A 23,667-nucleotide genomic window follows, 5' to 3' on the forward strand; every position below is an offset into this window, starting at 1 on the left:
CTTGAACTCATAAAACATCATATTATTTACTTGTCTTTTCCTTTGAAAAATAGTTAATTATTGAAGCATTGAGAACATTTTACATTCCTGGCTTGTGGTTGTGTCTTGCAAACGTGAGACTAATGAGAGCAAGTTCTCACCCTAACTCTGAACTTGCTGACTTATCTGATTTAAAATCCGAGCTTTTGAACATTGGTAAGTTATTTTAAATAATGATTCTATGTTGTTGTTGCTGCTGTTTCATGAAGAGTGATTTCTTTTTTAATTCAACAGAGACAATGCCTTGGATCTGATGGAGGAGAAAAAGGAGTGATGGGTCTGGCAGACATCTATGGCATGTATATTTATTTAACGGTTTGCTATAATGCATATTATTAATGATGACAATCATGAACTTGCATGCATTGTTTATTTTGTAAACACACATAATGGAGCTTTCAAAAAAGGAGATCAGCTGCCCCTTGCAACGATGGCCGTCTGCTGTGGAAGTAACTACTCAGAGACCCTTTGCGACTTGGGTTCCTGACCCAGTCCATTTCACTATTTATGCTCTTGGAACATTTTGTAAAGTCCATTTATAATTTCCCTGCTCCGAGCATCTAAAATGAACTGCAGGTCTACGTTACATCTACATGGTAGATTAGATTTGAGTATCTATAAGTGGATTTGAACACCAACAGTACCTGCAAAACTAAATATGCATTAAATGCCATTAAGTTGCGGTCGTAAAATGTAAAAAGGATCTCCGAGTTCTTGGGGCACTGGGGACACTCTTCAGATGGGACATAGGTAATTTGATTAATGTGCACCTTGAATCTACTTTGTTTTGATTCTGAAGAGCAGAAATAAAATGAGCAAAAACTCTACATGAAACCGGAGGCATCTCAGTTTATTTCAGTACTTTTAATTTTTATTTTATATCTTTATGCCAACTTATAAAACTTCTACTGGACATTTAGGCTTCATTTTGACCTTTCCGTGCTCTTTCCCTAGATCTGAATTATTTGGTTTTAGTGAAAATGGAAGGAGTACAATAAAAAGAAGCTCAATCCGAGGGGCACATCTATTCCTGCATTAATTCCGAATTTAATTGTGTGCTACCTGAACTCTGGGACAGCCAGCTTGGTGTTTATATCTCCCTCTCATTGGAAGTCCGAAAATCCCAGGGAAACATTCGAAAGAAAGGAGAAAATGTTTGTTTTCATAAATTTTACAAACCCTAGCTCTAACAGATCTTAAAAGGGCATCTTACATAGTGCAGAGATGCTAAATACTACATCTGCTTTAAATATTGTTGGGTGTCTCAGGCCTTTGTGGAGAGGGTTTGATGCCGTCTTTTGTTGTAGGACAACTAGTGTACTCTGTGATGCAGGGGAGTTGCTAGTTCAAAGGATACAGCCTTACTTCGGGTTTCTTTTCTCTTTCTTCCTTTCTTTCTTTTCTTCTCCCCTCTCCGTCCTCTACATTGTGGTTTTTGCTTGGGGGGGCTTTAGTTTTAAACATTCACATGGAACTCCCAGGCTTCTTTCAAGAAAAGACAAGCCCTTTATAATAATAATTGCAAAATCTGCAGTAAGGTTTGTAAATTGAGCATACATGAAGCTATATTGGCTACTATCACAACCTTTTATCTTAAATTGGGTAAATAACTCTCAACTTTGTGCTTGTGGAATGGAAGGTATTTATAGATATTAATTACAGTCAAGCTAATTTAAAGTATCCTTTATTAACTTTCTTCCGGTTTTACGATTTTCAGGAATAATTGCAGCCACCTACATGCACAGTCTTCACATAATATTCTTAATCGTATTAAATATCTACCCCCACTCAGTTTGCATAGCATTTTAATATACATCTTTTATTCAGCAGAAGTCTAAAGGCTTCTCTTTATTCAAACTGAACCTTAGATCAGAAAGCGAAGAAGTCAGAGACCCAGGAATGAAAGCAGGCCTTCCCTGTTTCTCCGACAATGATTTCGGGCAGGTGACTGTGTGTCTGTTGAGAAACGGACTGGATGGGATATTGACAGTTTCCTATCAATAGCTAGACCCTAGAGGCCTGGCTGTTTGGGCCCACACTGATTGACTACTCTTTAATAGACATATAATTGTTGACAAATACCTTCCAATAGACTGTGGCAGTGCCCAGGCAGACAAAGGAGATTTCAGAATGATAGAGACCAGAGCTGAGCCATTTGGTAGAGGCAGTGCCTTACAGAGGAAAGGACTTTGCACATAGTGAACCTACTAAGAGAAACCAGGTCAGGGCATCTCTGTGGCCAATCCTGGGCAATCCTGCCAAAATCGAGAAATTTAAAAAGACTCATTGTTTCCATGTATCAGAGTTTGCTGGAGAGGGATGAACACAGACTGTTTTGTGCAGTTTTGTATCCAGTCTATTACTTCGTCAGTGTTTAAAAAATTATAGATAGGGAGAGAGGGGTGTGTGTGTGTGTGTGTGTGTGTGTGTGTGTGTGTGTGTGTGTATGAGATTTGATACCTAGAATCTTGTTTAGCTTGTTTATGGATTGTAAAACCTATCAATCTGATCCTTGCAGAAACACAATAGGCTATTCAGATAATTTCAAAGAGTCTTGGACAGTAATAAGAATTATGGAAAAAATTGATTTTAGACATCAGCCCCATTTACAACTGAAGTATCAGAGGAGCTTGGAGATGCCCCTATAAGGCTGATGCATCCAAGAGTATTCGGGAACCTCCATCTCAGCCTCCACGGCTTGTCTGGCCAAGCCTGCCTTCCCAGATCAATGCCTGGCTGAGAAATAGCTCTTGAAAGTTGGCCTCACAGGATGCATTCTCTCGGCCCGTTCAGTTTCAGTAAATCTCCCTCCTTGGGGGCTTACTCTCAACCACAGGAGGCCACAATTGCTTTCAGTATGTGACAGGAGCCTGCTGACAATGGGACTAGGTGATCTCATTTAGATCTGCAAGCTGGTGTAAGCTTAATAAAATAATAAAATAAAATATAAACAGTTAAAATGCAACCTCAGCCTCATTGTCGCCATCATACACCAGACAGAATAGCAGATCGAGCCAGGCCTAATGTCATCTGCGAGGCAGGTTCCCTCATACTGTCCTGTGAACGCATTGGGTTGACACGGCAGGCCGCCTCCTGACATCCTGCGTGAAACTGAACCAGCTCGTGCCCAAAAGACCTTGAGTCCTGCCTTTGATTCTTATTGATCAAATACGCAGATTAAATCCCACATCACAAAGCAACGCAAAACCCAAGCTTTCTCTGTCAACTTCTAGGAATCCCAGTGAAGTCCTTTCTGAATTATCTTCTTAGGCATGAAGGAGAGCTGGAGTGCACATGTATTTCAGGAAGATATACATGGTGGGCAAGCAGATACGTAGGTCTGATAGCTCCCAGGCTTTGTGGCAGGAGGATGAGACAGATAAGAATGTTGTGCTTGTTACCTGTTGTCAAATTCAAACCCATAGTTAGGATTCATTTGGAGAGAAGAAAAGATTATTTTTGAAGTTGCTTCTTTGCAATCTGTAAGCATTCCTAAACAGGCAGGCTTCTGCAAACAGCTGCCTCAAAATGTTGTGTGTGTGTGTGTGTGTGTGTGTGTGTGTGTGTGTGTGTGTGTGTGTGTGTGTCCATTAATTCAGAATTACTCCAATTACAAGCTTTTGATGCTCTGAAACCCTCTCTCTAACCCAAAAGAGATGGAGAGCCCTCGGACCATCCAATCAGATCATTTTCCCTGCCGCCTGCAGCAGATGTAAGCAATTTACTTTTTTATTTCTGCATATTCAGTGTGAGCGGAGCTGTTGGAGACCTTTCACCCCAGAGCCTGCAGGATTCTAACCCTATCAAATTAAAGCATTTTGCTCACTTATTCCCAAACGCTTTGCTGGTGCTAAGCAGACGTCCCGCTGCATAGCAATGGCGGGTGTTCGTGTCCACTCATAGCCCCAGCCTAATCAGAGGTTATTAAGGAAAATATACAGTGCTTTAATTTGATGAGATTGGTTATAGGTAGTGCAGTTAAAGGTCACACTCCTGCGTGTATCTCCCTCCGTCTCTGTAATATTTTCTTCTTGCTTGACAATCCTGAGCTGCAAACAATAGGCCAAGGCGACACATTTATTTTTGACATGCTGTGATGGGCTCAATAGGGATAAAGATGAATTATTTAAGGATTGCATAAACAAACATCCTGGGCCAGGTTTTGGTTACATCTTCCACTTTGTGCTCTGTGTATGCTGTTGCCTTAAAAGAACATGTTCAAGAAATGAGCCTCCTTTGGGCAGGAGCGCATTTAGATGGAGGGCCCAGATAGGCTGCTGCCAGATGGCTGGGTCGCCTGCCTAACTCCTGTTGCTGGCTGTGCAGGGAGGGGTGGTGGCTCCCAGCTCCCAGGGAAAGGTGCCTCTGAAGGACTGATTTGCTCTTCTGACCCTGGAAACTTCCCCACCTGCTGTGAGCTAATTGAGCTGGCCTGTCCGCATCCATAGGAGTGGTGGGGCCACTGGGGGCCCATAGTGGCTGTTTATTTGTGTCCATCGCCTCATTGAGAAGAACCCAGGTAATGGAAGGTGGCCCAGTCTTTCCCCGGGCAGAGAGAGAGAATTACCCAGCTCTCCCTGATCTTTTGACGGTTGATTTTCATACCAAGTTTTCTCTCTTTCCCGGAGAAGCCGTTCTGATTTCAGCACATCCCAGCCTTGGGGAGGCACAGTCCCAAGATAAGAGTCCTGCTTCTTTGGAGGGTTTAGGCATTCTCATTTTCCCATTTCAGACACATCGTCGAAGGCACAGAGAAAGGCATAGGAAGGAACAAGGGCAACTTCTAATCTTCTGTCAAACTTAATGGTTTTTGTGTATGTATCCCTGTAATAGACCAACTGCAGGCTGATTTACCTAGAAATTTACATGAAAATTGCTTTATGCAGCTGTATGTAAAAATTCAAGCCGCACAGTGTCACTGTACCATGCAGGTCAAGGCACAGCCCGGGGTATTGTAGCCCAAAACAATTTGTTTTCAGTCATGGGAGGAGGGGGAGGGATGCAGCAGGATGGGGGCCGAAGGAGGACACCGTGGGGGCTCTTCAGGACAGCACTGTGTTTAAGGGAGCAGCGAAGGCAGAGGGACATCCTGCCTCCTCCCTCTCTTCCCTGAATGTGCTCCCTGACTGGCATCTGTCTTTAATGTCTTTTTTTTCCTTGAACCTTTAATACTTTAAAGGAATATTATACCCGATTTATCATCTTAGTCCTCAGATATATGACCTAATGCAATACTAAATTATTTGAAAGTCTTCCCACTTGAACTGAGAAATACCAGGGATAAGACTGCTTAAGAAATGGTTGCTGTGTGCTCCTGGAGACCGGTTGACAATTCCACAAAAATCTTCTCTCCATATGTTGTTTTGTTTTCAATTTTCATATGCTTGAAATGTGGTAATTTGGAGATATTAGAGAGCTAATAATAATAATATTAAAGTAGAGGACTTTGGAGCAATTTCTCACTGGGAGCTTGTGGGGGGGCGCGGGGTCAGCTGTGGGCAGCCTCCTGGGTCTGGCTCAGGTCTAGAGGATGTTCCTTTCCTGCCTTCCCATTGCAACAGCCACGGGACGCCAGGAAGTTGGGTGTGATTCTTCAGGAGCCCTTATTGCATCTACAGCTCGGCGTGCAATGTGTTTCCCACTGTGTGCAGGTGGCCCCGAAAAGGTGGCTCTGCAGCCTGCAGATCAGAGACCCTGTCAAAAATCTCTGCGAAGATGCAGGGATGCCTCCATGCACAAGATAATTCAGCCTTTTCTCGGATTGCAGAGCCTATGGGCCTGGCAATGAACTTCCCAGATTTCTAAGGAAAAATGCCATGAGCTAAAAATGCCAGCAGCAACTTTTTAGTTCTACTTAATGCTTTATAAATTTGAGTATGTGTGCATATATCTGCATCCATCAAAATTCTTTATCATTGCTTTATGTTATTAAATGTTTTCATGAAGACAGTTAATATGATGACTGCCATTCTCTATAGTTACATGGCTGAGTGAATATCTTTATTTGGAACAATTCGTCACAACTGGGATCTGGGTGGTTCTGAGAATGCCTTAGAACTGGGTGGGATGGGGTGGCTGAGTGAGAGTGAGGGCAGCCTCTTCAATGGACGGATTTTGTCTCTTCATCTTTCTCATAACCCTGTCTCCAGACTTTCCCCCCATTATTTCTGTTGATTCTCATTTAAAACTGATCTCTCTGGTATGTGTCACAATTTTGCTTTGCTTAGCTCCAGATTACATTTCCCCTGATACAAAGCACGCCTAAAATAATCAAAGGACAAATGAAAGGCCCACTCCCCATTCGTACATAACATGCAAACCAATTTTTAAAATTATTTGAGTTTCAGCCTCTTAATTTTAGGACCATAACTTTGCCATGAGTGGTACTCTAAATTCTTGCCCTTATTTAGGAATTTATGGAACAATTAAGATAGGTTATTACCCTTCCTTGAAGGACAGAAGGCAAGCTATAGGTCATCTGAGAATATGCTGTTTTGGAAAATATCTAAAGTGTTATTTTGACAGAATATTTTCTAACGTTGTAGGACATTAAAATACAAACCTGGTTATTTGGGAATTCATAGAGTTTAAAGTATGAGAATATTTGATGATTATAGTACAAGAAAAAATGGTTTTAGTATATGCTAAATAATGCCGTTATTGGTAGACAGATCTTACAGGGCTAGGTAAAGAATTACACTGACTTTGCAAGTTGTCAAGCTGATTACACAAATTAACTAGGGACAAATACTTAAATTACTTCTTCTATTGGTTTATCTCTTCAGTTGTATTCCAGAATATTTTTTGAAAATGAAATATTCCTTTAAATTGTCTGCAGATTGATGCCATTATAGTATCATCACCAGTCTCATAAAGTGGCTTGATTATTGGGATTTAGTAGACAGTGCAGGGTTATAAAAGCTGCATCTTCTGTCATGATTTCTCACATGAGTTTCACATCATTGAGCCCCTTCAGCTGTCACATGCATCAGTGACTGCGTCATGTTATTGAACATAACCTGGTAATCAGGAGAAACTGAATAGAGAAGTTTATCGAAATTTAGATGAATAGTAATAATAAATTCCAAAAAGGTTATTTCTAAATATTTCTAATAAAATATTTGAGTTACTCTTGGATATTTCATTGTCTGTGTAGAAAACATGCTACATCTAGTTTCAAATAGATAATTTTACCTCCCCCAACCCTGCAAAGAAAAAAAGTCCAAACAAACTGTGTTTGGAATTTAAATGTCAGAAGGCGCTTCAGTCTGATAAATATTTTCCTAATGTGTTCATTGTGATTCTTTCCTTGTGTGAACAGGTTGCTTTTGAGGATGATGACTTTCAGTATCATGAGCGTCGTGCTGAGACGTTCTCTATGTAATTCTGAAAAGAGCCGCTAGGTGGGAGTGGTGCCAACAAGGGTAGTTAGGTCTGCTAAATGAACTAGGTGGGATCCAGAGATTGTGTGATTTCCATCTATGAATATGGCTTCCCACAAAATAGAGCTATTTGTTAAAGCAATAAATAAAGTATTCCATTAATTAAAAATTTCCAGTGTTTTATCTTAATCTAAAAAGAAGTACAATCTGAAAAGGAGAAAAAAAGCCATCTAGGTATATATAAAGCAAGTGCCCATCCAAGACAAACTTCGGTTGTCTTAGTTGCTAATCATTTAGCCCTGCCAGGCTTATGTTACCATCAGGGATAACAGTGAAAAGTAACTAAAGCACACATTTTTTACTCTGCTAATAAAAAAAAATTCCTTTTGTAGGCATCTATTGAGAACTTAAAAGAAAAAAATCAGAAAAAATTATATTCTAAGCCATGAAAAAGACCTCCCCAAAATTCCAAAATTTAACATGGGCTAAAAAAATTTTTAATTAACCTATTCAGCAATTTAAATATACTATTGCAAATATCTAGCATGTCTAGAAAGAAATTATGAATATAATTATTTTTAAAAGAAAAAAATGGAATACAACTCATAAAGACATTGGATGCTTCCAAAACAGTAGTAAAAAGCAAATTCGTAGCATTATTAAAGAAAAATAAAATGAAATGAGTTAATCATTATACTCAAGAAATTAGGAAAAAAACTCTGTAAATATAAAGAAGCAATATTGGTAAGGAATATAATTGACAAGTAAATGGAGAGGTACATCTAAGACACTATTTTTATAAGGAAAACAATTTCAAGACCTATGTCTGGAATCCTCCTTAAGATAATAAAATGGCTAGCTCAAATAAACAAAATCAGAAGTTAGAAATGATGAAACAACAAATATAAAGGAGACAGAAATTATAAATCCTCTAAATCTATGCCAGAATATTGAAGCACTCAGTAAAATAAATGATTTTCTTTTTTGGAAAATATAAAATACTGATATTAATTCCAGATAAAAAAATATTCTGAGTGCACTAATACCATTTTTAAAAGCATAGATGAATACTTACAAATTTTAAAAGGCTAGAGTACAAATAAATTTAATCAATATTTAAAATAATGCAACATAGAGCTTATTCCAGGAATGCAAAAGGAATAAATTCAATCTCACATGCAATTATTTTATAAAGCTGGGAATATACATCTTGAGTGACTAATACACTTATCAACAATACATCCTCTGTATTCACATAAGAATGAGAAACAAGACATGAATATTGATGATGTCCTTGTTATTATGGAGAATGTGATAAAAATTAATCAAAAGATAAAATAACTCTGAACATTAATAAGGTATTTTATTAAGGTGGCTGAATATAACAAATAAATATGAAACTCTCAGATGTTTCCTATATACTGTATAAGCAATAAACATTTAGAAGTATAATGGAAACAATTAATTCAGAGGAGAGAATTAATTGAGGGACATGTGAAACCCTATGTTAATTAGGAGATATTTTCAAAAGACAGTATGGCTATTGCAGTTCCATGCTGATTTATTTATAGTTTTAACAAAGTCATCGAAATCCTAGTGTCATTGTTTTGGCACTTTTTTTTTTTTCGTTATTACAAAGTTCAGTGGATGAATGGAGGGTTGGAATAACCCAACCCCTGAACAAAGACTAAGTAAGGAAGACTTGCCCTAGTAAATAGTAATTTTGTTAAAAGAAAACTGGACATAATTTAGAAAGGCACATTGGTATGAGCATTAGTAGAAGAGATCAATTAAAAAGAATAGAGCATCTTGAGATAGACCCTCCAATGCAGATATATTTCAGCAAATGTTTAAGGTGGCATCACAAATTAGTAATTTTTTTCCAGACAAATGGGGTTGAGACAATCGGTATTGACAAAAATGAAGATCACATCAATATATCATTTCAACAGCCCTGAAGGAGTGAGGAGTCCTGAAGTGGCATCGAGATAGGAACACAGAACCACTATGCTTGAATTTATGGCAGAACACTTCACATCTGTACTTGCTGCAGATGTTGCAGGGGTCCAGGCTTCCCTGGCTACTGTGCACCCTGAATTCTCGTCATCCGCAGTCTGTTTTATGTGTACCCTAAAAGGACCTAGTCTACCATTCTTATTCTTTCCTTCAACCTTTGCTAATTTTTCTAATGTTGTTTTCTTGATTTCAGCAAGAACTCCTCTACATCTTCAACATTTTGTAGAGCATTCCCTGCGACGTGGAAAATTCTGCTGGGCCATTCCCTGAGGACACCTCTACCTTTTGTGTCCAGAATTGGTGGGTTCTTGGTCTCACTGACTTCAAGAATGAAGCTGCGGACCGTCGCGGTGAGTGTTACAGTTCTAAAGGTGGCGTGTCCGGAGTTTGTTCCTTCTGATGTTCGGATGTGTTGGGAGTTTCTTCCTTCTGGTGGGTTCGTGGTCTTGCTGGCTCAGGAGTGAAGCTGCAGACCTTCGCGGTGTTACAGCTCTTAAGGCGGCGTGTCTGGAGTTGTTCCTTCCTCCCGGTGGGTTCATGGTCTTGCTGGCTTCAGGAGTGAAGCTGCAGACCTTCCTGGTGAGTGTTACAGCTCGTAAAGGCTTTGTGGACCCAAAGAGTGAGGAGTAGCAAGATTTATTGCAAAGAGCGAAAGAACAAAGCTTCCGCACTGTGAAAGGGGACCCAAGCGGGTTGCCACTGCTGGCTCCAGCAGCCAGCTTTTAGTCTCTTATCTGGCCCCACCCACATCCTGCTGATTGGTCCATTTTACAGAGAGCCGATTGGTCTGTTTTACAGAGAGCTGATTGGTCTGTTTTGACAGGGTGCTCATTACCTCTTAAGAGTTTTCCAGGCTTTGTAAAGCTTTGGAGCTTTCCTGAGTCAGGGCCTTTGCACATGCTATGCCTTTTGCCAGAGAGGCTGATTGCTCAGCATTATGCATGCCTGGTTCCTTCCCATCATGTAGGTCTCCTGGTCAAGTACCCCCTCTTCAGAGAACATTTTTTCCCCACCCTTCCCTTCCAGTGCACACTGCCAAACCCTGCTCCCAACCACCCTGTTCTCTGTCCTGTGGTCACTCAGTTGACATCACAATCCGAAATACTATTCATTTCCCTTTCTGGGAATAAACATTACAGGAATAATCAGAGTTGTAGAATGAGATTTGTATACAAGGCTGCCTATGTCTGTGTTTTTATAATGGCGAAATATTAGAATCAGCTTAAACATTGACAAATATGTGTAAGGCTCAGTAAATTATAGTATATCTTGAGGGCAGAGCATTAGTGCAAAGACATTAAAATTCTATTGTTCAAGAATGACTGTTGGGCACAGTGGCTCATGCCTGCAATTCCAGTACTTTGGGAGGCCAAGGTGGGTGGATCACTTGAAGCGAGGAGTTCAAGACCAGCCTGGCCAACATGGCGAAACTCCATTTCTAGTAAAAATACAAAAAAAAAAAAAAAAAAAAAATTAGCCAGCTGTGGTGGTGCATGCCTGTGTTCCCAGCTACTTGGGAGGCTGAAGTCACAAGAATCGCCTGAACCCAGGAGGTGGAGGTTGCAGTGAGCTGAGATAGCACCACTGCACACCAGCCTGGGAGATGGAGTGAGACTCTGCCTCAAAAAACAAAACAAAACAAACTATTGACTTATGAATGATTATTGGGATTTTTATTTTTCAGTTTTTCTGCACTACAAACAATCCCATATTGAACATCAATAGGTATCTATTTATATCTATTTATCTAGTTACCTATCTATACATATATGGATATAATGGGATATAATGACTAGTGTTTTCATTTTTGGTAGGATGATTCACAGAAGTGGAATTGTTATATCAAATAATTAGGATCTTTAACATTTTAACACTTCACACTGCCTATTTCGCTATAGTGTTGTCAACATTGATTGTTTTCAATCTTTTATTTATTTACCAATCTCTTATAACTTGAAATGGAATTTTACTGTTTAATTTGCAGTTCTATGACTATTAGTAAATATCAGTAACTTAAAAAATTTCCATCTCCTAAAATTCCTTTCTTGTGTGTTTTTCTTTCTTCTGCATCCAAGGGTAGGACTGAGGAACAGGAGAGAAAGGCTTCCATTGGTCCAATGACAGCATCACTAACTGAAGTTATTTACTCATCATTATTTTCATAATAGCTAAAATCTGCATAACAATTTTCTGTTTATAAAATACTTTCATATCCATCATCAAATTTAATATGAGTTACAAACCATGCACAAGACGGTCTGTAAAGCACAAAAGTAGCTCATTCTGCATAAATATAAAGTGGTTTTTACTACTCTGAAGATTCCCAAGAGAGAATGTGTTCTTATTCCCCATTGCTTCTAATACTGAGTTGGGAGGAGCCATGAGTTGGATAAGTTAATTTTTATGTTTGTGGCCCTGTCACATCCTCAATCTTCCATTGTATAGTACCTTTAAGATGCCCATTCTTGATACCAAGTACTATTTGGGGATGCATTTAAATTTTCTGTGTGTGTGCCCTAAAGCTTGGAAAAAGCATAACAGCTAAACGAGGCAATTTCCTGCTTACTTTAAAACTCTGCCTTAAAATGTTGCCAGTCTGGGGCTGTGCAGAGAGAGCAGGGGCAGCAGCCTAAACACAAGAGAAAGGCAAGCTCTGTTTAACTCGATGTTTCCTCACTATGGCATGGCTGATGCTGCCTGGAAAAAATACTGTGAGCCCATCATTTCCACCAAGGGACCAGGGCATGGTTTGGCATACCTATGCCACGATGCATCCACAAGGTCAAATTAAGAGAGGATGGCTCTCTGGGTCTAGTTCAAGGAGAAAAGAGCCCTCTGCAAACAAAACCTACCTCTGAAAAGGCTCCACAGGACACAACATCTAAAGGTATTTGCCGCAGTCTGTGTATTGGAAGTCAAATAGCTCTCATTCAGGAGCAAAGCCCATCTTCCCTTTTTATGTCTTCAGCACTTATTGACAAAAGCAAAGTTGAGAATGGCAAAGTGGGATTGTTCTGCTGTGGCTTTCATGCAGAGGAGGCACTGGCTGTAAAGACAGGGCGTAATGATCCACCCCTCTTGGGAGGGATTGTGGACGGATCAATAAAATGCAGACATTGATACAGAACAGGCACATGGTATTCCTCACTCCCACATCCTCTTTCCTGGGGGCACTCAAAGGCTATTGACTTTGGGGATGTTGTCATGAGCTGGGGCCAAGGCAACATATGGTGGTTTCTCTTCATTCTGCCTGTTCCACCGTCTTGGTCATAAATGGAGGATAATAGTACTAGAGAATAGGGAAGACAAGGGATCTATAGGGCCACCATGTCCACCAAGTCCAGGAGGTGCTATTTACAGGGGCTGCAATGTGAACGACACCCTCAAGGGCTGGGTAACACCCTATGGCTTGGACTCTTGAGTGACCTTTTCTTGTATCAATGTCAGTCAGAATGCTATCGATCATCCTCTTCAACTCCCAAAGCATCCATCTTCTTTGGTGAGGATATAGAGCATTGCCCCATGGCTGCTCTGGTCACACTGTTCTTGCCCATCGATCCACATTGAAGGACACACTCCTTACTTCAAACCATTTCACATTCTCTTCAGGCTTCATCGGCAATGAGAACTTAATTGAGGAAAATTAGATCTCCACAATCCTACACTGGAATATAGAAAAGTACGAGGACACGCACAGCACTTCGAAGGCTTTTAAAACACGCAATGCCAGACTTCGGTGTGCCACATGGAAATGCTTCACATTTGCATGCCTACACATTTTATCCTGCGAACTTTATCTTATCTGCTAAATAAGTTGTTCAGTGACTTTGAATAACTACTGAATTAAAAAATCTATAAGGTTACCCTGGGTTGAGGTAGTCATTTGCATTGAGGCAGTAGAGAGAGTCCAGGCTGGGATGAGCTGGTTAGGAACTAAACTCACAGGGGCTCCGCTCCTAAGAGGATGAGCTAGACCTATGTGACTTCCTCCTTGCGAAGGGGAGGTGACTCTGGCTGGCCTGATCTTTCAAAGGATGCTTTTATAGCCTTTGTTCTGATCATCCAAATGGATTAAAAAATTACAGTCTTTTTAACTAGGTGGGTCTTTCTCATTTAAAATTCATGTTCCGAGATCCATTTCTGATGCTTAAGAATAATGCAACCCTAGTCAGAGGCAGCAGACCTGACACGGGATCCTGGGTCTAACATAGCTAGGCTGTGGAACCTAGGCAACTTATTTAATATCTTTGAGCCACATTTCCCACCCCAGTAATGAGGGATTAATTGGACATAAGGGGTTGTTTTGTGATATTAGGTAAACTATGCCATACAAGACTACCTACATAATTCCTGGTTCACTTTAGGTGCTCAGTGGAGATCAATTAAAGCTGAATCTGGCTGTGACTAAGAATGCAGGAGGAAGTCGGTATCTGGTGAGTGCAAAGGGCCTGGGGTCATGTACAATTAATTACTCCATTATTCCTCAGTTGTCCCCAATGCTCTCCAACTGATGCATCCACCCTCACTCTTCCTGCTCAAATGGTATCAACCCACTTTAGATGTTTATTTTATTCTTCAAGATCATCTTTCCACAAATATTAGATGCCTACTAAGTTCTATGTGTTCAAAGTAGTTGAAAGTGATACAGAAGATTTAGAGATGCATTAGAAATTGATTGAAGACATACCCATATATGTTCATTACAGCAATATTCACAATAGCAAAGACATGGAATCAATGTAAATGCCCACTAATGTTAGACTGGATAAAGAAAATGTGGCACATATACACCATGCAGCCATATAAAAGAACAAGATCATGTCCTTTGCAGCAACATGGATGGAGTTGGAGGCCATTATTTTAAGTGAACTAACACAGTAACAGAAAGCCAAATATCACATAGTCTCACTTCTAAGGGGGAGCTAAACATTGAGTACATATGGACATGAATAAGGCAACAACAGACACCAGGGCCTACTTGAGGGTGGAGGGTGGGAGGAGGGTGAAGATCAAAATCCACCTATGGAATACTGTACTTATTACCTGGGTGATTAAATAATTTGTACACCAAATCCTCATGACACAAGTTTACTTATATAACAAATCTACACATGTACCCCAGAACCCAAAATAAAAGTAAAACAAAAGACAACAACAACAAAACAAACAAAGAAATTGACTGAAGAATTTATATTAAGTGGGTTACCCGTGAGTAAAAATGTGTTATGGTATTGAGGTTACTCATGCTGCTGATGGTGACGACAGCGAGGGAGAAGCGAGTTTTAGTTTCCTTGGGCCACATCTTTCTAGGGATGAAGCCAGTTGTTCTCATTCATCTTTACATTGCCAGCCTCTATTATAGAGGTCTAGGAATCCAAGTCAAATGACTGAGTGTATAAATGAATAACCTCTGCCAAGCAACTGCTGGGTTTACCACAGTGCCCACACTCACACACATTTGAACATTTCTCATTTGAAACCCTTTGAAGAACCACTTGTTTGCATTCTGTTCTTTAAAGAGGTTCTTTTACAAAGAAAAACAGTACAAAGCTAAAATTACAATACAACACATGCTGAAACTTTCCTGAAATGGCAAAGATCACAAATCCAACAACTGCAATAGAAAAGCCAAAGAGGAGGTGAAGGCAGCAGCCAATCAGGAGGCAGAGAGTGGAGATCTGATGGAGTTTCTACAAAGCTTTCTGTGCCAGAGACTCCTTCCAAGAGCAACCTCAGGCCTGCCTCCCTACTATGAAGGAAGCATTCAGGGCTACATGCACCTCAGAGCATGAGATGGATGTTTTAACATTGTGATGAGAAATTCTCTTTCTCTCTGTTCCAGTTTTTGATACCATGGGAAAAAGCCTTCTGGTCCTTGCTCTTATCCAGAGATGCTTTCAAGAAACAATAGAAGTTTATTTCCTATCATGGGGGCGTTAGCATCACTTTGTCTTGTCTGTTGAGTAAGGCCTGAGCATGCTAACACCTGGGAAGCCTCAGGAAGGCCTCTGTGGGCTTTGTGTCCCTTAACCCTGAGGATTCTTTGCTTCTGAGATATGAGCAAGAAGGAATTGCTGCTTAGTAACTTCAGTGTTATCATTACACCTCAAACACTGAGTTCTCCATCTCCTGATGGGAAACTGTTGTCTTCCTTATTAACCTCTCTCCACAGTATCAGGAACCAGAAAGGGATCATTATTCGAGCTCTTCTAATTTAGAAATGCCTCATGTTTTTGATCATCTGAAACTTCTTTTTTAAAGAGACAGTTGGTGAATGATGTTAGCCCAAGCTCCGTGGCCCAAGTACCAAGTACTCAGTACCCTTTGTGAGTGTTTGCTACTTACAATATGCTTTTATATGCATAATCTTACTTGAGATTTAACACTCTTTCGAGGCAGGTGGAGAGGAACTGTTATTTTATTGCCAAAGAGGGAATTGCCCAAAGAAGTCATCTGATCCACCAACAAGAATCCCAGGTCCCATAGAAATAGAGTTGGGGCATAAATCCAGGTTATCTATGATTTCTAGTCCAACGATCTCTATTACATGTAAGATTAGTTCTTTTCCTCTAGGGATTCTGAGTAGAAAGAACTAACCAATACTGAACATATGTCTCCACTAGGACATTTTCCAGTCCTCACTTGTACTGTTGAATATTGAGTTGTTTATCTCCTTATAAAAGTCACCCAGATATTTGCTGACTCTTATTTTCCTAAGATACCACCACAGCAAATAGATTAGCCAACCAGCAGTTCCATACTGTTAAGTGTGTTCTCCTTGGAAATGTTAAGAAACGAAGCTTGAATGGGATGAAGCATTGGGAAGTGAGGGCTGACCCCCTTCCTCCTCATGGCTGGAAGCAGGTTAACACTGGCCTTTGGCAGAGGAGACAAGGCTCCATGGCCCCCACAAAGCCTTCCAGCTGCATTGGCCTTTGCTCTGTGAATTCTGCCCTCTTTTTTACGATAGGACATTTCTAAAACAAAGCCAGCATTTATGAAAGGTCACCTGCCAAGAAGAGCAGAGAGTATCAGTGAAAATGACAGGAAGAAGATAAACAAACTGGAAAACATCTGTCTCCAGTGTTTACCCAGGCTGGCAATTTTGGAATAATGGCCTATAGGGCTGATAGCTAGAGATGCTGGAAGGTGAGGTTCCCTGCCCTCTTCTCCCTACCCCCAGACATTAAGGGGACTTTTTAGAGTCTGGCTTACTTACTGATGGTTCCTATCAATGGTTCTATTATTTATATATGTGCTGCTATCTAGTTTTAATACTTAAAAGGGACCATGCTTGGAAAATATATTAGCAACTTGTAAATTATAATAATATTTCAAAGTAGTAAACTTGGTACAGGGGCTAGGAGAGGAAGCATTGTTTTCCCCAACTACTGGTGTATACCACAGTTCATTTATTTGTTGAAGGGCTGTTCATTCCTGTTTAAGGAACAGGGTATCTGGAAGAACACAGCTCAGCCTGTCCACCTACCAAAGCCCAAGGCATACTTGTTTCATGGCCCTGTTTTTCCCAATCTCTTTCTAATAGTTCTTGACTGACTAACTTTGTCTCATTGCAAATGTCCTTGTTTTGGGGGACACATCTGAAACCCTTAAAATGGCATGGATGTCGTGAATATAGCTTGACTGGATTATAACTCAATCTACCAGTGACAGCCACAAAGAACAAGGAACTAGCAATGTTTTAGGTGGCCATTTACAGGAAATGTGCCCAGAGCACATGAGGGCCCAGAGTCCCCTGGAGAGGACGTACATCTCAGTGATCCCGTCTTGAGCTTAGTGGAGATTATGATTTACTCTGATATTATTAGGTGAATCTTATGGCAGCATCTATCATGAGAGACAAACTTCCTCTAGATTTACCATAAGGTTCTGGACTTTGTCTTTGAAATCAATATCATAAGATATTAATGTTTCTATATAGGTCAGTGCCAAAGATTTGCGGTGTGGGACTACTAAAATTTATTCATTTATAATAGCAGTAAGGATAATTCCTGGAAATTTTCACTCTTGCAAGAATAGCTGAAGGCCATCCCCTTGTTAAATAATGTGGCTTATTAGAATAGTGATATGCATATCCTGGGGGCTAAATCATTTTCCTTGAAATGAAGCAATTCTAACAATTAGATCTTGATGAAAAGTTGCCTATAACACTGGTAGCAATTCTGTCTCCTGCACCAAACTTAGGAAATAAATTCTACTTAATAACTGTTAGAACTTTTTAGGATTTTGTGAAAGAGCTTAATAATATGTTATTCCTTTTGGCCTTATAATTTTAGTTTTTAAAATATGTATTTTCTATGTATATATATGCATTCATGTATAAATGAAAATATAGTTATATTATACGTATATATATATTTGAGACTCCTGTCCCTCAAACACATACACATACACACATACAGCTCTTAGAAAGCCGTTTGTCGTATAAACTTTTTCTTTGTTCTTTCAAAGTTTTATCCTATACTAGTTGAAACTTGGCTTGGGGTGGTCTTTACACTGATTTCTGTTTATACTTCTGTATTACCAATGCACTGGGATCTTGTCAAACACATGCATTATCTTTCATGAAGGAAGTGTAGAAGATGGTTAAAAACACTTGGTTTGGGGTGAAGTTAACCTGGTTCAAATCTTGGTTCTGCCAGTTACAGGCTACATGATTTTAGAGAAATCAGATAACGCTTCTGACCTCCGTTTGCTTCTCTGTGAATTGGCGTGATAACATTTACCATGGAGATGTTCACATCTGTGGATGTCCAAGAGGCTTCTCAGGGCGTCATCTGAAGCCAAGTGCTAAATAATCATGGCTATTGTTATCACTTCTGTAATTATAACAGCAACTCACCAATCATATTGCTTTTTTCAATTTATAATAGATTACCAATAATATTTTGTGCTCTCAGGAAGTTAGAATAGTATAGTGGAAAGTACAAGGATCTATTGTTTGAAAGCCTGATGAGTCTTATCTTCCAAACAATGAAATGCGAATGATAATGGTCCAATATCTGATGTTTTTCTTGCCCTGCCCCTTTACAGTGTGGCTGTGAAGACAATTGTAAGTAAAGAAATAATCTAGGTAAATATTCTCCATAAATTGTAAAATGATCTCCAAAAGTTGCTTATTGTTCTTGCTGTACCTCCTTTTACTGATATGCTAGGTGAGGTGAATTTACTTTGCATCCAGCCCCGTAAGTTATCAAATTTTGGCTATACATTCAGATGGAATACTCAAAGTCCCTTACAATAAAATTACTTTTTGGTAATGACCCCCTACAGCAATGTTGTCATAAAGTTTCAGTGAGGACACTTTTGTGGTACACAGCAATTAATAATTTCTGTCGACTCGATGAGTTTTTAGGAAGTCAGGCACTTCAATATATGGCACAGATAGCATCTTTAAATAGTATTTTTTGGAGGGGGATCTTTTTGTACATTTACCATCAAAATCCCTGGATTAGGATCCCAGAGACTCATGTAGTTCAGGCTCTACCTCTTAACAGCTGATGATCTCAAGCGAAATGCTTTACCTGCCATGCCATGGGTTCTTCCACTTCAGGTAGTGGAGGTGTTGGGAGCTAGCTGAATTAGATGTTCTTTTTTCTAAGACCTCCTGCAGATCAAAAACCAAATAATTTAGTGAAGACTGAGGTGAGTATACTTAGGTACATGTGAATGTATGTGTATATGAACATCTTTGCTTATTCATATATTTGCTCAGTAGCTAGAAGGGAGTCTCATTTTGAGAGAGGGAGTCACTGAAAAAAACGTATTTGATATACATTTGAAAAATTAAAATTAAGGCCAAATTATGCCAATGTTTTTTAAAAAAATACAACCCTTTGGCTAACTCTACCATATCCACATCTGACTCTTAAAATGCAAAGACTTGCTTTAAATCATAACTCTCTTAATTAGGGTCATTGCTACAAATGAAAACCGATTTGGGTGCTCATCTAATAAGAAAATGCCAGTTACGGTATATTATCAACCCCGACTTGCCAGGCATTGAATTTCCTGATATGGTCTGCTGGGAACCTTAAATGAACAAGAGCAATTATAAACCTAAAGTCTGCAGCCATTTGTTGGCATTATCTCAGGATAATTTCCCTGAAACATTCATGATGAAATGCAAAGGTAGATAATTTAAAAATCCATTTAAAATAGCTGTGGTATAATTTAAGCTAAGGTCTTTCTCTATAGTGGACATTATACTAAGACTGTGCATTTTAAAATGGATCCTTTACAAATGATCTTTTATTAGATATCATTGCCCTGGGAAGCATTTTAAACAAGTTTAAATAATTTTCTTAACTATGGTGTGAGTAAAACAAAAACATTTGTACTATTTGTTTTCTATTTAAATGAAGAAAATCAAAAGAAGTTCACCTTGAAGGAAGTCTGCCAAAAGCTCATTATTATCCAGAGGAAAAAGGAAAAACATCAACAAGAACATCACTACCTTCTTCTCTCCTGGCTTTTACACAGTGTTAATCTTCATGTTCTTTAGGTGACTTGAGTAGCAAAAAGTAAAGATATGGTTATTCCATACACATATAAGTATGGTGAATACGTAGAGTGAAAAATTGATTTGATTTTATCTTTAATATTTCGTCTGTCAAATACTTTCTCCTCTGTCAAATAGGTCCCATGAAAAATGTAAGCAAAATAAAACAAAAGTGAGTCTTACAATAGGAAAACTGCTAAGATGGTAGATAGATAGATATATACATACGTACATATATACATGTTGAAACTGCAGTGACAGATCTGTAACTTCTTTCTCTTTTTATCTCTCTATCTCTCCACCCACCTCTCTTTGATTTTTTTTCTTAAGTTCTTGAGCAGGGACTAAATATCAAAATTAGGGCTCAATACTAGCCCAATTTTGTTGTTGATTTCTCAACTCAGAAAATACGGGTTTGTAATGGAAGTTCTGACACAAGCTTTGCTCTAATAACCTATAAGATGGACCAATAAACTACAGCAATAGCCTATTACCAAGAACCATAACTGCTCAGAGAACAGAGCAAAATTTATTTTGTTCTTTATCTTGCTTGAGATCTCTAGCATAACCCAGGTAATTTGGGACTTTTCTTCATAATGCTGGGAAATCTCATGCTTATCCCAGAGAGAAGCCCTAGATTCTAAGAGAAGGTTTCTTCCCCTAACATCCCATTCGTATGACCTCAAAGTGAGATTTAACTCATCTCTGAAGAAATTTAAATTGGGATAATATAGAAAAGGCCTATAGACTGTTATTTATGAATGATTTTGAAGAGAACCTCTTGAGAGATTATTAACAATGCTTTTCATTTCTTGGTATTCTATATCTTTTTCTTCACCGTGGTGCTACTTGGATGGATTACTTTAAAAGTCATGCAATAGTCATCTTTCAGAAATTTATTTTTAGCAGCCTCTAATTTCTTCAAGTTCCAAGTCATATCTCAGCCATAATATTTCAATCACTTAATAATGACCACTTGTTGGGAATGGTCATTTCATGTTGCCCACAGTAGAACAATGAATAGTGGCTGGACCTGCTGCCTCCCAGGCCCACGTTCTGACCCTTAAATTCATTCTTCTTCCATATATCACATGTCTCTTGAGTGCAGAGTCACTGCTATTCACATAATAAGGCTCACAGTTTCTGGCGCTGAACTCAGAGTCTTACATTTTTAAGATGGGCTTTCAGAAAGATGGATGCAAACAATTTCAGATTTGAGAAAATGATCCCTGGGTGACTGCCCCAGACACTGAATCTCCTACCTTCTTCAGATTGTAGTGGCTTTGATCATGATTCAGCCTGGAGATTTTTGTCTCTTGTGTTTGCCCCGCTAAGGATTTAATTTCTCATTTGCCTTACCAGAATCTGGCATTGATGATTTTCTCTGAACTATTCTCTGCCTTACAGTTCAGTCGTGACATCCAAGCTCCTAACCTCTCTGGGTTGTCACATTCACGTTTCTGAACACCTTCCTTTTTTCTAATCCCCAAGAAACACCTGGGTCACATCACTCCATCTCAGCAAAGGGTGATTTTAGGGTTGGAATAAAACTGTTTTTTACCAAAAGCTGGGCAAACTGTGCATCTACATGAAAAGCAAACTCACAGACCAAAAGTATAACTCTATCAGAAAATGAAACTCAGGGGAGTCGTGTATGCGTATTTATGAATTATATACTGGAAAAGAAGAATAAAATATCAAGGAGTAAGAAGGAAACAGTGGTGAGTCAATACATCCTGTACAAAGATCTTTCTCTACTACTTTGTCGTCTTTCTCTCAGCTTGTTGGTTGTTACAGTAAATAATTAGAGGCAGAGCAATTCTGATCCATTTTATGTGAACATTGTTAAAGAAATAAAGGTGAAGGCAGACAAACATAAAAACTACTAAGAAACCAAGAACAGAAATGGCTAATTGTAGAGCTGCTATTAAAATGCATTTTTTCCTTTCTTGAAACAGAATTTTTGTTTGATAATTAACAGACCTACAGGGCCCATTACATTCTCAGACTCTGAAGGTATTGATCCTTCTGTCTCTTGCTGCCACATTTGTTCTTTCTGGGTCTTCTTCCCCTGAGAATTTTGCTGATTTCATAATTGGAGGGTGGAGTGAAGGCCAGGGAAGTTACCAGAGATGACCCGCTGTGTGTGTGGTTGGTGGTGGTGGTGGTGGGGGGTGGGGGGGGTGGGGGCTAGGGGTTGCTGCTCAGTCCTCCATGCAATTTCCCTGCTTTATTTTATTTTACTTTTATTCTTTGGTGATTTTCACACTTGAAAGGTTCTATGTCAGGATATTGTTTTTAAAAAGCAAAAACATTCAGATGTACAAAATACATACACTTAAATTCAAACACATATACTATCACTGGGGATATATTCCTCCCATACAGCAAATGGTTCCATTTACGCCAGATCCCTCTGTGGTCATTTAAAAGAAATGGAGAGTAAACAATTTTTGCTATGCTGAACTCAGTTCACAGCCAGAAGCTCTTGGCTGCTGGTGAATTTAATAATGAGATAGCTCACGCCATTCCATAAAGAGATTTTGCTTTGAGCAGAGACTTCCCTGCAAAGACCTTCTTCTTGCTTCTCCTTCAGGACCCGGGATAGAGTCAAGTGGACTTCTGGGAGTATTTTTCTGGGCTGTGAATGGGGGAGCAAGGGAGAGGCAGGCTTAGTTTTGAAGGCTTCTTGGAAGCAAGCTAGGTGCCAATTCATCTTAGGGCAGTCTTGTCAAAGGAGAATGGGGTCTTCTATGAATATTGTTTCTACCGGCAACAAGCAGTTTATGTGGCTCCTGACTCCATTCAGAGTTTTCCGTTAGCAAATAGTTCCCACGAATGCTCTGACCAGTATAAACACACACACCAAGCCATCTGATCATAGGTAAGGTGTAGTCATGCAAGCCAAAATTCAAGGAGTAGACATGGAGAAAATGTAGGACTTCTTTTCTTTTTATAACCTCCTAAAATCAGATTTTTTAAAAAGGGACCTAATTTTAATAGTAGAAGACTCATTTTAGTACTAAAGAGCAGTTCCAGATTGAATATACAGAGTGAAAGGATTTTTCTTTAAACTTCTGAAAGGACCTCAGTAAGTTTTTGCTGGGTGATCGTAAATTACATTCTCTGGGAGTCAGTGAAATAAGGAAGGAAAAAGAGAAGGGGATTTAGTGTTTAATTTCTCTGCTGTATTCTACTCTTGCGTATCTTCTGCAAAGAGTTGAGACTATGGTATTGGGAAATTGGTGATGTGGACAGGCCCTCATTCCTTTATATGTTCAGATTAACAAAACAGATAGATGAGGGAGGAGGAAACGGGTGTCCATTATGGGAGAATAAGGTTAGATCTATTCTGACAACCTGGCAATGGAAAACCTTTTAATTCAGAGGGAGCCATGAAATCCCACGATCTAACTGAAGGTAGTCCTTGAATGCTAAGAATTCATGCAGGGTGTAAGTTCCCTTGTGGGTTCACCCTTTTGGGATGTCCCTGGCCATGCTGGTCCACAGCAGATCAGAGTAGACTGCTGATCTGACATTCTCATGTGTCGCCGGCCTGTGTCACAGCTATAACCTTAACACCAGGGCCTGAGATTTATTCCTGACATCTGGCACAAGTCATCAAGACAATACAGCCCAAAGTTGAAAGGCAGCAAGTGTGCCTATGGCTGTCACTCAAACCCTGTCTATGTGCTGGGCTCCCCACAC

At 39.5% G+C, this 23,667-nt stretch overlaps 1 long non-coding RNA gene across 1 annotated transcript in view; it reads left to right on the forward strand.

Annotated features, from left to right (window-relative positions):
• The window catches only part of LOC116482014 (uncharacterized), a 130,646-nt gene extending 120,148 nt beyond the window's left edge, over nt 1-10,498 (forward strand). Inside the window, exon 3 of the long non-coding RNA XR_004251754.2 lies at nt 9,631-10,498. This is a non-coding gene — a long non-coding RNA (uncharacterized LOC116482014). The remainder of the gene's footprint in view (nt 1-9,630) is intronic.
• The last annotated feature ends 13,169 nt before the right edge of the window (nt 10,499-23,667 follow it).

Source organism: Hylobates moloch, unplaced genomic scaffold (assembly GCF_009828535.3).
Source record: "Hylobates moloch isolate HMO894 unplaced genomic scaffold, HMol_V3 SCAFFOLD_14, whole genome shotgun sequence".
Classification (NCBI taxonomy): Eukaryota; Metazoa; Chordata; class Mammalia; order Primates; family Hylobatidae; genus Hylobates; species Hylobates moloch.